The following is an 11991-nucleotide window of genomic DNA, read 5'->3' as shown; positions in this document are numbered from 1 at the left end:
CTAACATGCAAAGGGCATTCCATCCATGCTGACCAGGTGGAGTCAGGGGGAGGAAAGGCAGTGACTGTCTCATACCCTGCTTTGCTGATACTATATACCCAGACTTTTAGGCTGGCTGCTTCCCTGTTCTGGGGATCTTTGCCTGTCTACCTCTGGGTGTCCCAGTTGGAGTGTTTCCTGTGTTTTCAGTGCTTTTCTCTCATGTGCACACCCTGCACGGTTTTATATGTGCATAAGGCTGGATGGGTAAGGCTGTTTTTTTCATCCTTATCCAGTATCTGAGAAAACAGAGGCCAGATTTTTTCTACATCCTGTTCCAAGTGACACTGGGAAGGTCTTGTCCTCAGTCGTGACAGGTGACCTGATGAGCCATGGAGTCCTTACTGTTCTCTAGCAATGGAAATGCCGCTTTCTCCATGGAGATTGGAGCTCAAGTGTAGGCCCACGAGCAAGTGGCCTAGAGGACTGGGTTTTGGGAGCCCTCAGGATTTGGGAGTTCTGGAGGCCAGGCCAGACAGACCCTCAGTGCTGCCTCCTCTCCCCTAGGAATTCGACCACCACTGCAGGTAGATAAACAAATGTATGGGACACCGCAACATCAGGCTCTACATGCTGTTGCTCCTGTCATTGTGCCTGTACCTGGGTGCCATGCTGGCTAGCTGTGTGGTATTCCTGTACACAAGAGGAACATGCCCTTCATGGGCAGCCATGATGTATCCACGCAGTCCCAAAGGCCCACACTGAGACCAACTCTGGTGGAGGGGAGGGAAGGGTGGTCAGCCAAAGGGCTGGGTAACTGAAGGCAGGGATGACTGGGTGGGGCTATAGGGTGAAGTCAGTTGGGAGGACCCTTGGTGGACACCCTTGAAGGCCAGTGGGGGCGGGGCAGGACATGGCCTGTGGAATTGAGAATCAAGGGGGGAGAGCATGGAGTGGGGAAATGAAGGTTGAACAGGGACAGGAGGCACCACAGTGAAGTGGGTGAGGTTGGGCTTGGGTGTAATGGACTGATGGTCCAGTCCAGGGAGGAAGAGTGAGTGGGTGGGGGTAGGTGGGGCATAAACAGGAAGGAGATGAGTCCATGGAAAGGCGGGCCAGGGAGGAACTGTCCCCTGGCTTGGCTTCTTAGCCTGTGCACAGCTTCATCATGGCTGTACCTGCTGCGTGCCTTCTGCTGCCACTCATCCTGCAGCTGCTCATCAAGGCCAGGGCAGTGAGCACTGCAAGGCGCCCCTATGAGACCCAGGTTGGGGGAACCAATTGTGTGTGCCCTGATACCCAGCTGGGAGGCGACACCTTCCACCTCTGCCACTAGGCACTATGTGTGCTTTCTCCACTGCCCTTGGTCCTCATGGTGCCCCTGATTCCTTCCCGACCCACCTCTTAAGATGAAGCTCAGATCTCCCCTCCCCATGTAGCTGGGTGGGCATCCTCCCTCTTAGGAGCATTGCATGAAAGCCTACTGTGAGCTAGGATGTGTGTTATTTGAGGGATGCATACAGAGGTGAGTAAGTACTTCATGCCCTCTCGCTGATAAGCAGCTTGCAATCAGAGTAACACAAGCAGACCCCCAGGAACACTCAAAGAGATGGGGTTGGTCCTGAGTGGCAAGGCATGGGCTGTAGAATAGGACATGCCACTCTGTGTGACGTAGGTGTGATTTTGGGTTGGCAGAAGGCTGGAAGGCATTGCCTGTGAGAGGCAAATCTGTGCACAAAGGCATAGAAACAAAGAAGTAGGGTGTGAAAACAACAATGGAGAAAGGGATCTAATTCAAGCACAAGGTGGCATGAGCAATGAGGTTAACCCCTTGGGATCAAGATTAAAAAGGCCCAGAAACTCAACCCTGAAATATAGTTTTCATGAAGTGCAAACCTGGGAGCCATGGTAAAATTTTCTAAAAATGTCATTAATGAGGAATACTTTACAAACCATAAAATTTATCCTTTAAAGTCTATAGTTAGGGATTTTGACAAATGCATACCATTGAATACTCTCCATGATGATCAAGGTTAGACCAGTTTCATTACTCCAGAAAATCCTTTCTTCTCTTGTCAATTTCTATCCCTACATCCTTGTGGGATTTTCTTTCCCAGAATCATGTATCGGTGCAGTTGTATGCTATTTAGTCTGGATTCATTCTTCTAGCACAACACATTTGAGAGTCATTTATGTTATTGCTCATATTAGTAGTCTGTTTCCTTTTATTTCTGTGTAGTACTGTATGGATGCCCTGCGTAGTGTTATACATTCACCATTTGAAGAATTTTTTACATTGTTATCTAGTTTGGGGCAGTAGTTTTTTTTTTCTTTTGTTTTTCTACCAGGAAATGAACCCAAGGATGCTTAATTGCCAAGCAGCATTCCCAGCCCCCTGTATTTTTTTCTTTTTGAGTTTTTAAAATAATTTTGAGGCAGGATCTCTAAGTTGCTTAGGGCCTCATTAAGTTGCAGATGCTAGCTTTAGTCCTCCTGTCTCAACCTCCCAAGACCCTGGGTGTTCAGTTTTGGACAACTGTGCCCAGCTAGTTTGGGAGCAGTTATAAAGAAAGCTGCTACAAACTTTGGTGTACAGGCATGTGAACACAAGTTTCCGTTTCTGTTAGGTAAAGTTTTAGGAGATAAAAATTAAACATAAGTGGAACTTTATAGGAAACAATCTTCCTCCTCTGCTCTGTCAGAATGAGGCCCTCCATGTCCAGACTTCCCAGTCTCAAGGGACCTAAATGTGGCCTGCATTCTGGGATTCACCATATAGGACTCCTTTCCATTAATTGCAGCACCTGAAATAGGCACTAATTCTATGCTCCAACTTCCAGTTTCTCCCTACACCATTCCCTGACCATAGCTCTTCCTAGAGACACTTGCTTGGTGCTTGGTGACAAGGACTCTAGGGGAAGATCACATCTGTCCAAATCACAGCTCTATAATGACCAGCAGGGAGCACTTGGCTGTGCTACTTACCCCCATGTCACTCAGTTTTCCTATCTCAAAAACAGGGAAATATGGGTTAATTCACACAAGACACATAGAACTGTGCCTGGTACCAGAAAGTGTCCTACCTGCTGCTGTTAGTATTACTATCATTCCTCCTTGTGGTCAGTTACACATTTGTGTCTCATCTTAAAACCCAAGTAACTCCCACCCTTAACATCCTAGGACTCCACTCTACTTGTTGTACCCTCTGTGCCTTATTCCCTGAAAGAGTTGACAGTGATCACTAGCTCCACCCTTCACTTCCTGGTCCACCTCAGTCCAGACCCTGCCCTTGCTGTCATGATGATGCTCTCAACTAGGGCAGAACCAGCAGATATCCTTGAGATTACATAGCGTCTGAAACCAGAAGGAGCAGAAATAGCCTTCTTGCATGTCTTAATGCTTAATGCTCTGGGCTTCTCCTCTGCATGTACCTGGGTGCTGTGAGCTAGGTTGCCTTTATGGGTCCCTTGATAACCCTCTCCCTGCACTACCCTGGCCACTCCCCACAGTGCCCAGGGCCTCATGTTGCAGCTGCCCTCACAACCCTGAGCGTAGGCTGGACATGCTATTTGTAGTGTGTTTTCAAAACCCAGTGCAGTGACTAGAGTTTATTTTTTCTACTGAGTATTGCACCCAGGGACACTTTACCACTAAGCTACATCCTCAGTCCCTTCAATTTTTTATTTTGAAACAGTCTCACTAAGTTGCTGAGGCTCCTTTTGATCCTCCTGCTTCAGTGTCCTGAGTCACTGGGATTACAGGCATATACCACCATGCCTGCTTTAACTGAGGTATTTTTGATGCCCTGAAATATTTATGGCTGGTGAGTGGTATAGCATGTGCTTAGCATGGGCAAGGCCCTGGGTTCTTCAGTACCCAGTATACAAAGAAAAATTTGAATAAGTGAACCAACAAACAAAAGAATCAACATTTCAGATAGAAGAGATAAAGGGACAGAGAATTCTGATGCCTTGAAGTCCCCATGTTCAGGGGGAAAAAAAAGAGGCAGCAAGAAGTTGGGCAAAAAAATGGACAAGATACCATTTGATGTTTGTCCCTTGAGACACAAAATGTGAGCACCAGCCACAAGAGTGGAGCCAGTGTGAGACACTGCTCTGGGTGCTTCAGAGTTATTGGATTCAATTCATGTATGATTATATTCCATGTGTTTGTGGGGGGGGGGGGCGGTATTCAAACTTAGTGCTCAGTTCTTAAAAGTTTATTATCATTCCTCTGAGCATTTTTCTATACCATATGTACCCCAATCCTTGATATATTTTGAGATAGGGTCTCAATAATTTTCTGTGGGCCTTGCCAAGTTGTTGAGGCTGGCCTTGAACTTGTGATCTTCCAGACTCAGCCTCCCAGGTCACTGTGATTTCAGGCATGCAACATTGCACCTGGAAGGAAACTAATTTCTTTATTGCTGTGAACACCTTAAAGGAGGCAGAACCTCATATAGCACAGTGGTTCCTGTTGCTTTTTGGACGTATTCCAGAGCTGTACTGATGTGAAATCCGATTTCCTTCTTGTGCACAATAGTGTTGAAGATCAAAGTCTTCATGTGTGGCCAATGGAGAGTTGGGGGTGGACACAGGGGCTGCTGGGTCACTTGCCATTGTTCCAGGACATTTGCTAGCTAAAGCTCTTGATGTTGGGATGAGACTTATCCTAGTCTGGGAGCAGGAAGGGGAGAGGCTGATGGATGAAGACAAAGAGAAAATAGAATAAGAGAGAGTACAAGCTAGTCAGCATCCATGGGAGAACTTGACATTTGAGTGTGACCTTTAGTGCTCTGAGTACTAGAGGCCTCAGCCCAGATTTTCCTGGTCCATCTGATTTGTGACTATGAAAATATGATTGGGCATTTCTGCTGCCATTGCCCTCCCAGATAGTGAAAGTCAATGAAGGTACATTTTTAGAAAGAAATCAAAAGGTAAGAAAGTAAAGTGGGAGTGGGATGGAAACACCATCTTGCAACAGTTGAGCAGAGCAGCACTAGAAATGTCTTAAAAGGTATCTCGGAGGACATGTGTGGCCAATGGACACAGAGCCAGGATGTGACAAAGAGAGTTAAAAGGTGATGAGGGAGCCCTGAAAAGGCACGAGATTTGGGTGCAATGTCAGCACTTGTCTGAAGAGAGCTGCTCACAAGTGGGTTGAGGGCGATCATTCTTTCTAGAAGCCTGGGAAGACAGGAGGCTCTGGGTCACTCTTGGGCTGTCCTGCCCTTGGAATCTTACCACATGCCTGGGTTGAGCCCTGCATTAACTGACCACCCTGGGAATGTCACTGGGAGATGATCTTGGCCACTCCTGCTGATTCTGAGCTCCTCTTTCCATCCCCATCTCCCTCCAGTGTGACAATCCCTTTGACCAAGGCTGCTTCACAAATTGTTACATCCAGATGTGTATGCCTCTGGGACCCAAGTAAGTTTGTAAACCAGGGGCTTAAGTGGTGAACCCTGGGGCTGGTGGGTTGGGGTGAAGCTGGATCCCTTTCTCTGGTCACTTACTCCAGCTCCAAGAACCTGATCCTCACTGCTTTTGTTCTTTGGGGTTTTTTCTATGGCACTCTGGGAGCCTCTGGGAATTTCATTCTTTCTTGCCTTCGTAGGTTCTTGCTACAAGAAATGGGGTAGCAGGGTACAGCAGCCTGGTTGATGCTCCTGGATGAGAGCCCTGAGCTTTGTGCTTTCCAAGCTGAGGTGTGAGGGTGGTCAGGGAGAACTGGCCAATGTGGGTAGTGACCCCTGGCCCTTGACCTTTTGTTCTGCAGGTACATGACCCAAGCTGTCAGTCTGCAAATAGAGCTGGGGACTGAATGGGAGCCAACAGAGGTATACTTTCCAGAACAACATCCTACACAGCTCCCTGCATCTAAGTTTCCAACTATAGTCTCCCCAAGTAGTGGCCAGTCTGCACCTTTACAGGAGGTGTGAGAAGGAGTGGGGTTGCATTGATACAGGGGTTGTCTGTGGTCTGCACAGCTATTGGGAGAAACCCTTCAGGTTGGGCTGGCTAGGAAGCTGAAGCAATTGGAGTATAAGGATAGGGATTATGGAACTGGATGGTGCAGTGTTCAGGTTGCAGGGCTTCAGAGCACGCTGAGGTGTCCCTGGATAGAGAAACAAATAAGAAGAGTAAACCACAAACTTTCTGGTTACTGCTTTTTTGAAAAATAAAAACCTTATAGTTTCTTTAAAAGTCATAACTCTTAACTCACTGATTTTTTGCTTTCTATATTTTGCCTACTTTTCCAGGGAAGTCATCTATTTCTCTGGGTTTTCTGTTTCATAATGTGGATAACTATTATATCTAAAACTTGGATATTTTCTCTTCCCCAGATTATGTATTTTATGTTTTTGTATTTACATCTCTCTCAAATACTCAGTGTCATTCAAAGCACAGTTGAGCATGAAATTCCTCACCAGATAATGGAGATTTTCCATAGTAATCACCTTACATGGAGCCAGGAAGAGAGAACTACTAATGGGACTTGCAGGGGACTATGATGTGGTGACATATAATGCAGTTCCCAGGCAGAGCTCTGAGGACTGCCATTGGATCCTGATCTTATGATAGATGGATTTGTTTTCTTCATTCATTTCAATTGGCTCATTGAAGTGAAAGGAAAGCTAGACATTACATCTGTGTAAAATGTTTTGTGAAAATTAGTATTAGTCATCTCAACATCAAGGTTTCAATTCTTCTGCACTTTTCTTTTTTATTAAAAACCTTGTTTTTAAAGTGTGCTACTTTTTTACTATTTTTTCATTTTTTTACCTTTAAAAACTATTTTTAGCTGTAGATGGACACAATGCCTTTATTTTATTTATATTTTTCAGTGGTGCTGAGGATGAAACCCAGTACCTCACACATGCTAGGCAAGCACTCTACCAGTGAGCTACACCCCAGACCCTGATATGCTATTTTGCTAGTTATAGTTTTTTTGTAGGAGTGTTTTTTTTTTCATTGTGGATTTAACCAGCACCTTGTGTTATTTTTTATTTTGAGACAGGTTCTCACTAATTTGCTTGGGGTCTCACTAAGTTGCTGAGTGTGGCTTTGAACTTGGAATCCTTCTGTATTACCCTCTTCAAGCCACTGGGAATATAGGCATGAACCATTGCACCTTGCTGCTAGTTACATTTTTAAATATATTCATGAAATGGCAAAGAAAAATATTTCACATTTTTTTCAACATGTTTGTATATGTGTGTGTGTATGTGTGTGTGTATGTGTGTGTCTTTAGTCTGAAAGTTGTGGGTTCTTTAAAACAATGAGAGATAACTTAGTTTGAGTTAAAAATTAAGAAACTGAATAGTGTGCCAGTAAGAATATCTGAAAATATTTTTTCTCAAAACATCAGTAATGAAGTATATCTCTGCAGATTTTCACACAGGGTGTAACTGATGCTACTCCTATGCCTCTTGGTATCAAAGTTTGACAATGGTTCCAAGTCTTCAGAAAAACAGAAAAATGAAGGAAAATTTGACTGATGAAGAGACTATGGAGAAATTAAGTATGTTACCTACATTTCAGATTACTCATGAATCTGCAGATTTTCACACAGAGTATAATTGATGCTACTCCTGTGCCTCTTGGTGTCAAAGGTTGACAATGGTTCCAAGTCTTCAGGAAAAACAGCAAAAGAAGGCAAATTTGACTGAAGAAGAGACTATGGAGAAGTTAATTATGTTACATACATTTCAGATTACTCATGAAATAATATTTCTTAAATCATTTGACCCAAGTCTGAGGTTATAGCTCAGTAGTGTACAGCACTTACCTGGTTTGTACAAGGCTCTTGGTTCTATCTTTAGCACTGCAAAAAAAAAAAAAAAAGATACAGTTAGATTATCATATATGCCTTTTATTTTACCTTAAAGTAGAAATAAAAATTGTTTTCTTATAGGAGTAATTGCTTTCATTAAAAATGTAGTGAGCAGGGCATGGTGGCACATGACTATAATCCCAGTAATTTAGGAAATTAAGGCAGATGATTTCAAGTTCAAGGTCAGCCTGGGTAACTTAGTGAGAACCTTTCACAATATAAACTATGAAAAGTGCAAGGGATATAGCTCAGAGGTAAAATGCCCCTGAATTCAACCCCCAGTACCACCCAAAAACAGTGAAAGCAAAGTAATATTCGTTTTGTTTGTCATGGCATTTGAAACATATTATGTGTTGATAGTGAAGTCAATCCCTTTGGGAGCAATACTTCTTTCCTGTGAACCAAATCTAAAGGATATGAGCATGAGTGTAGTTGGAAACCTTATCAAAAAGGTTTGTCCTAACCTATAGCTTTTCAAAATAGATATGTGTAGTCATAAGATATATTCCAAGGGAAAACACATTTTCCTGTCTCTTTTAATAAGATTACTATCAGTGGCCTGAATCCTGCATTATAAATAATGTAAACAGTTCCAGGAAGGGAGTAACAATAACATCTGCTTACAAGGCTCCAGTAACTATAGTAATAAAAAACAATGTGATCTAGAAGGCTCAAGGAAAAGCACTTTATACATGGTTTGTTATAAGCACTGACATGTTCAACATTTATTTGTTCTTGATTTCTCAGTGCTTTCCAATATGAAACTGCCTTGACTGTGCTGTCCATTATTAGATAGTCCTTCTCTAGGAGAGCTGCTGCTTTAAAATAATAAACCAGAATAGTAGTTGTGACTATTCATTTGTGATTTTTAGTTATCACATCCCGTGTCTTTATGCCCTTAACTTCTTGGCTTGAAGCTTAGTAGCTAACTTGAGATTGAGTACCTACATACAATTAGCAATGGGAGTTTCCTTGATATATGTGCATCTATTTTGGTCTAGATTAAGTGAAAATTTAATGTGATTTTCTTATGTTTTGACTTACTATTTATAAGAATTTAGATTGTGATTTTATATCCAACCTCCTCATTTTACCATTTCTTGGACATGATGTTGAACATTCCTAAAATAGATACATGAATAGTTTGTATTAGAGTAATCTGTACAGTAGGATGTGGTTTCCTAAGTATGTTGAAAGGAGATATACTGGACTAGTCAGAAAAGCGAGTTAGGGTTATTCATTTGGCTATCATTTATTTATCATTACTAAGAGTAGTTTCATAACTTATCACTAATATGTAATGCAGGCACTGGAGAAGAAAAATAGAGTGATGAATTTCCTATGAATTGCCAAGTTTTTGTTTATTTTGGTCCTGGGAATGAACCCAGGGGTGATTTACCACTGAGCTACACCCCAGCACCGCCCCCTTTTTTTTTTTTTTGTTTTGAGACAGGGTCTCACTGAAATTCTAAGATTGGTCTTGAGCTTGTGATTCTTTTGCCTCAGCTCCAGAATGACTGGGATTACAGGCATGTGCCACCACACTCTACTGGAATTGCCATTTCTTCAGTGTTTTGTTTCAAACCAATTATTGTTGAAACTTGATGTGTTTGAAGATCACTGTTTTAAAATCAATAGAGTTTATTAAAAAGGATTAATGATTCCAAAATTAATTTGTATTTTAAATGTTTGACTAAGCTTTGAATGTGTTTTTTCTTTAAAATAGGAACTATTTGTGAGCATCAATGACCCTAATACAAAATATACAAGACATTAAAACATTGGACAAGGGTAAGTGTTTATGATTGTATTGTCATAATGTTCACTACTTACTGGGTATTCAGAGTGATCTCCATTTTTCCACCTGAAATTGAGTACTCCCAGTATTCTAGGAGTGGTACCCTAGGGGATTTGTGTAAACACAAAATAAAATTGTTAAAAACCCTCCTTGTAAGCAATGACTTTACATCTTCTTTCTTCTTGACTGTTATTTCTCATAGATGGCCAGGGATTATTAGATGGAAAAATTACCCATGACATAATTAAGAGACAATTTTACTGCAGGATGATAGGCCATAAAAGCATTGATTTGGGGCTGGGTATGTTGTTAAGTGTAGAGAGCTTACCTAGATACATGAGGTCCAGGGTTCCATCCCTGGCATTGCAAAAACAATAGCAAAGCAAAGCAAAACCCATACATTTAGTTTCTAAGGGGTGGTACACACCTATACTCCCAGCAACTCAGGAGGCTGAGTTAGCCCCATTGCAAGTTTTCAGCCAGCCTCAGCAATTTAGTTAAATCCTAACATTAAAAAGGACTGGGGAGTAAGCTTAAGGGTGAGGAGCACCTGGTTTCAATCCCCAATCCTCAAAAAGTAAATAAATACATAAATGGTTTTGAATCCTATCAATGAGTATTGATCTTTGAGACTGCCACTCTGCTTTTGTTCAGTAATTTGTTTTTAAAGTATACTAAGCTCTTTCCTCTAATGCCTGAGAGCAATGTTATTAATCGGTAGAAAGTGTTCTGTGAATTTAGATTGAATTAGTAGAATATAGAATGAGAATTTTGGGAAACTTTCATATGAATTTCTTTTTAATAACTAAATTTAGTTTAACACTAATTTTAATAATAATAAAAATATTGAAAATCATCTATTTTGAACATGATAATAATAGATGTTATATATTGAATAATTAATAATGAATGAAATAATACCTATGTATAAGGATAGATATCAGAAATTCAGGTGAATATATTTATTTATTTGTTTGTTTGTTTATTTATTTACTTTAGGTACTGAGCTGCCTTCCAAGCCCTTGTATGGGCATGTGCCACCATGCATGTTCCAGCCAGATAAATTTTGTAAGGAAACTGCAGACAAATACATAAACATAAACTTCATGGTTATAAGTACAGAAAAGTGAATGGAAATGATGCACCTCAAGTGCAGGATAAACACCAAATGAATAAGCAAATACTTCAAAAAATATTTTCCCAGGTAGGAGTGAAAAGAGGATTAACTCCTGGCACTGGGCTGAGCTTAGGTTGGCTAATCAACTTCAAGAAAAATTAGGAAAATATTTAGGGTCCAGGTAGTGGAAAATACTGTGCATAGTCAGTGTGCAAGTAAAAATACTAATCATTTGTCAGTTATAATCTCACTATGTAATACTATCTTGTGTTACTACAAATTATTAGCTGGTTGGTGTTTGTTACTTTCTAAGAGAACTAGGAAAACCACTGATTTGTTTTTCAACTCCATTACCATTAAGCGTGCTATTAAACAAATTTACGGAAACACCCACAAAAGGAACTGATCCTTAATGAGCTCTTGGTGATGAAAGAATTAAGGAATCCTGACATAATTCACTTCTTAGGTAAATGTGCTTTTGGTTCTTTTAATCATTGGGATAAAAAACATGGAAATTTGTAGTTTGATGGAGGTTAGCCACTTTAAAGTATCAATACTGAGAAGGTCCTTCTGCTACAAGGATATTACTTGGCTAGTGAGAGAAGGCAGCTAAATGAAGGACATTGCTGGATCTTGTGTCTATTCATGCAAATGATCATATGCAGAAACAATAAGGAATGATCAGCTGAGATTCATGTCTTTACCCACAGAGATGACTACACACATTTTGAAATGTTTACATCAGTTTTGATTTTAAATGCTATTCTTTGTAAGTAAATTGTACATGTTCATCAAAAGCTCCTGTAGACCACATGTGGTAGTGTAAGCTTATAATCCCAGCAGCTAGAGAGGCTGAGGCAAGGAGGATCACGAGTTCAAAGTCAGCCTCCACAATTTAGCAAGGGCCTAAGCCACTCAGTGAGACTTTGTCTTAAATAAAATACAAAATAGGGCTGGGGATATGGCTCAGTGGTTGAGTGCCCCTGAGTTCAATCCCTGGCATCCCCCTCCAAAAAAGATAACTCCTGTAGTTTAGAAATTGAAATTTTGTTTGTCTGCTTGTTTTGTTTTTTTTTTTTAAAGACAGAATGGAAAATTAAGTATATAATTCAATTTTTGAAAAGAGTGATTACACATATGAATGTAAGACCACTAGTAAAAAATGATACAAGTGGTTTTATTATATGGTTACAGGTAATTATACTTCTTATATAAATTTGTTTAGGGTGGGAATTGGTGATATATTTTTTAGGCTTTATCC

This window comes from Marmota marmota, unplaced genomic scaffold, assembly GCF_001458135.2.
Source record: "Marmota marmota marmota unplaced genomic scaffold, marMar, whole genome shotgun sequence".
Taxonomy (NCBI): domain Eukaryota; kingdom Metazoa; phylum Chordata; class Mammalia; order Rodentia; family Sciuridae; genus Marmota; species Marmota marmota.
Note: the sequence above shows the minus strand (reverse complement) of the source record.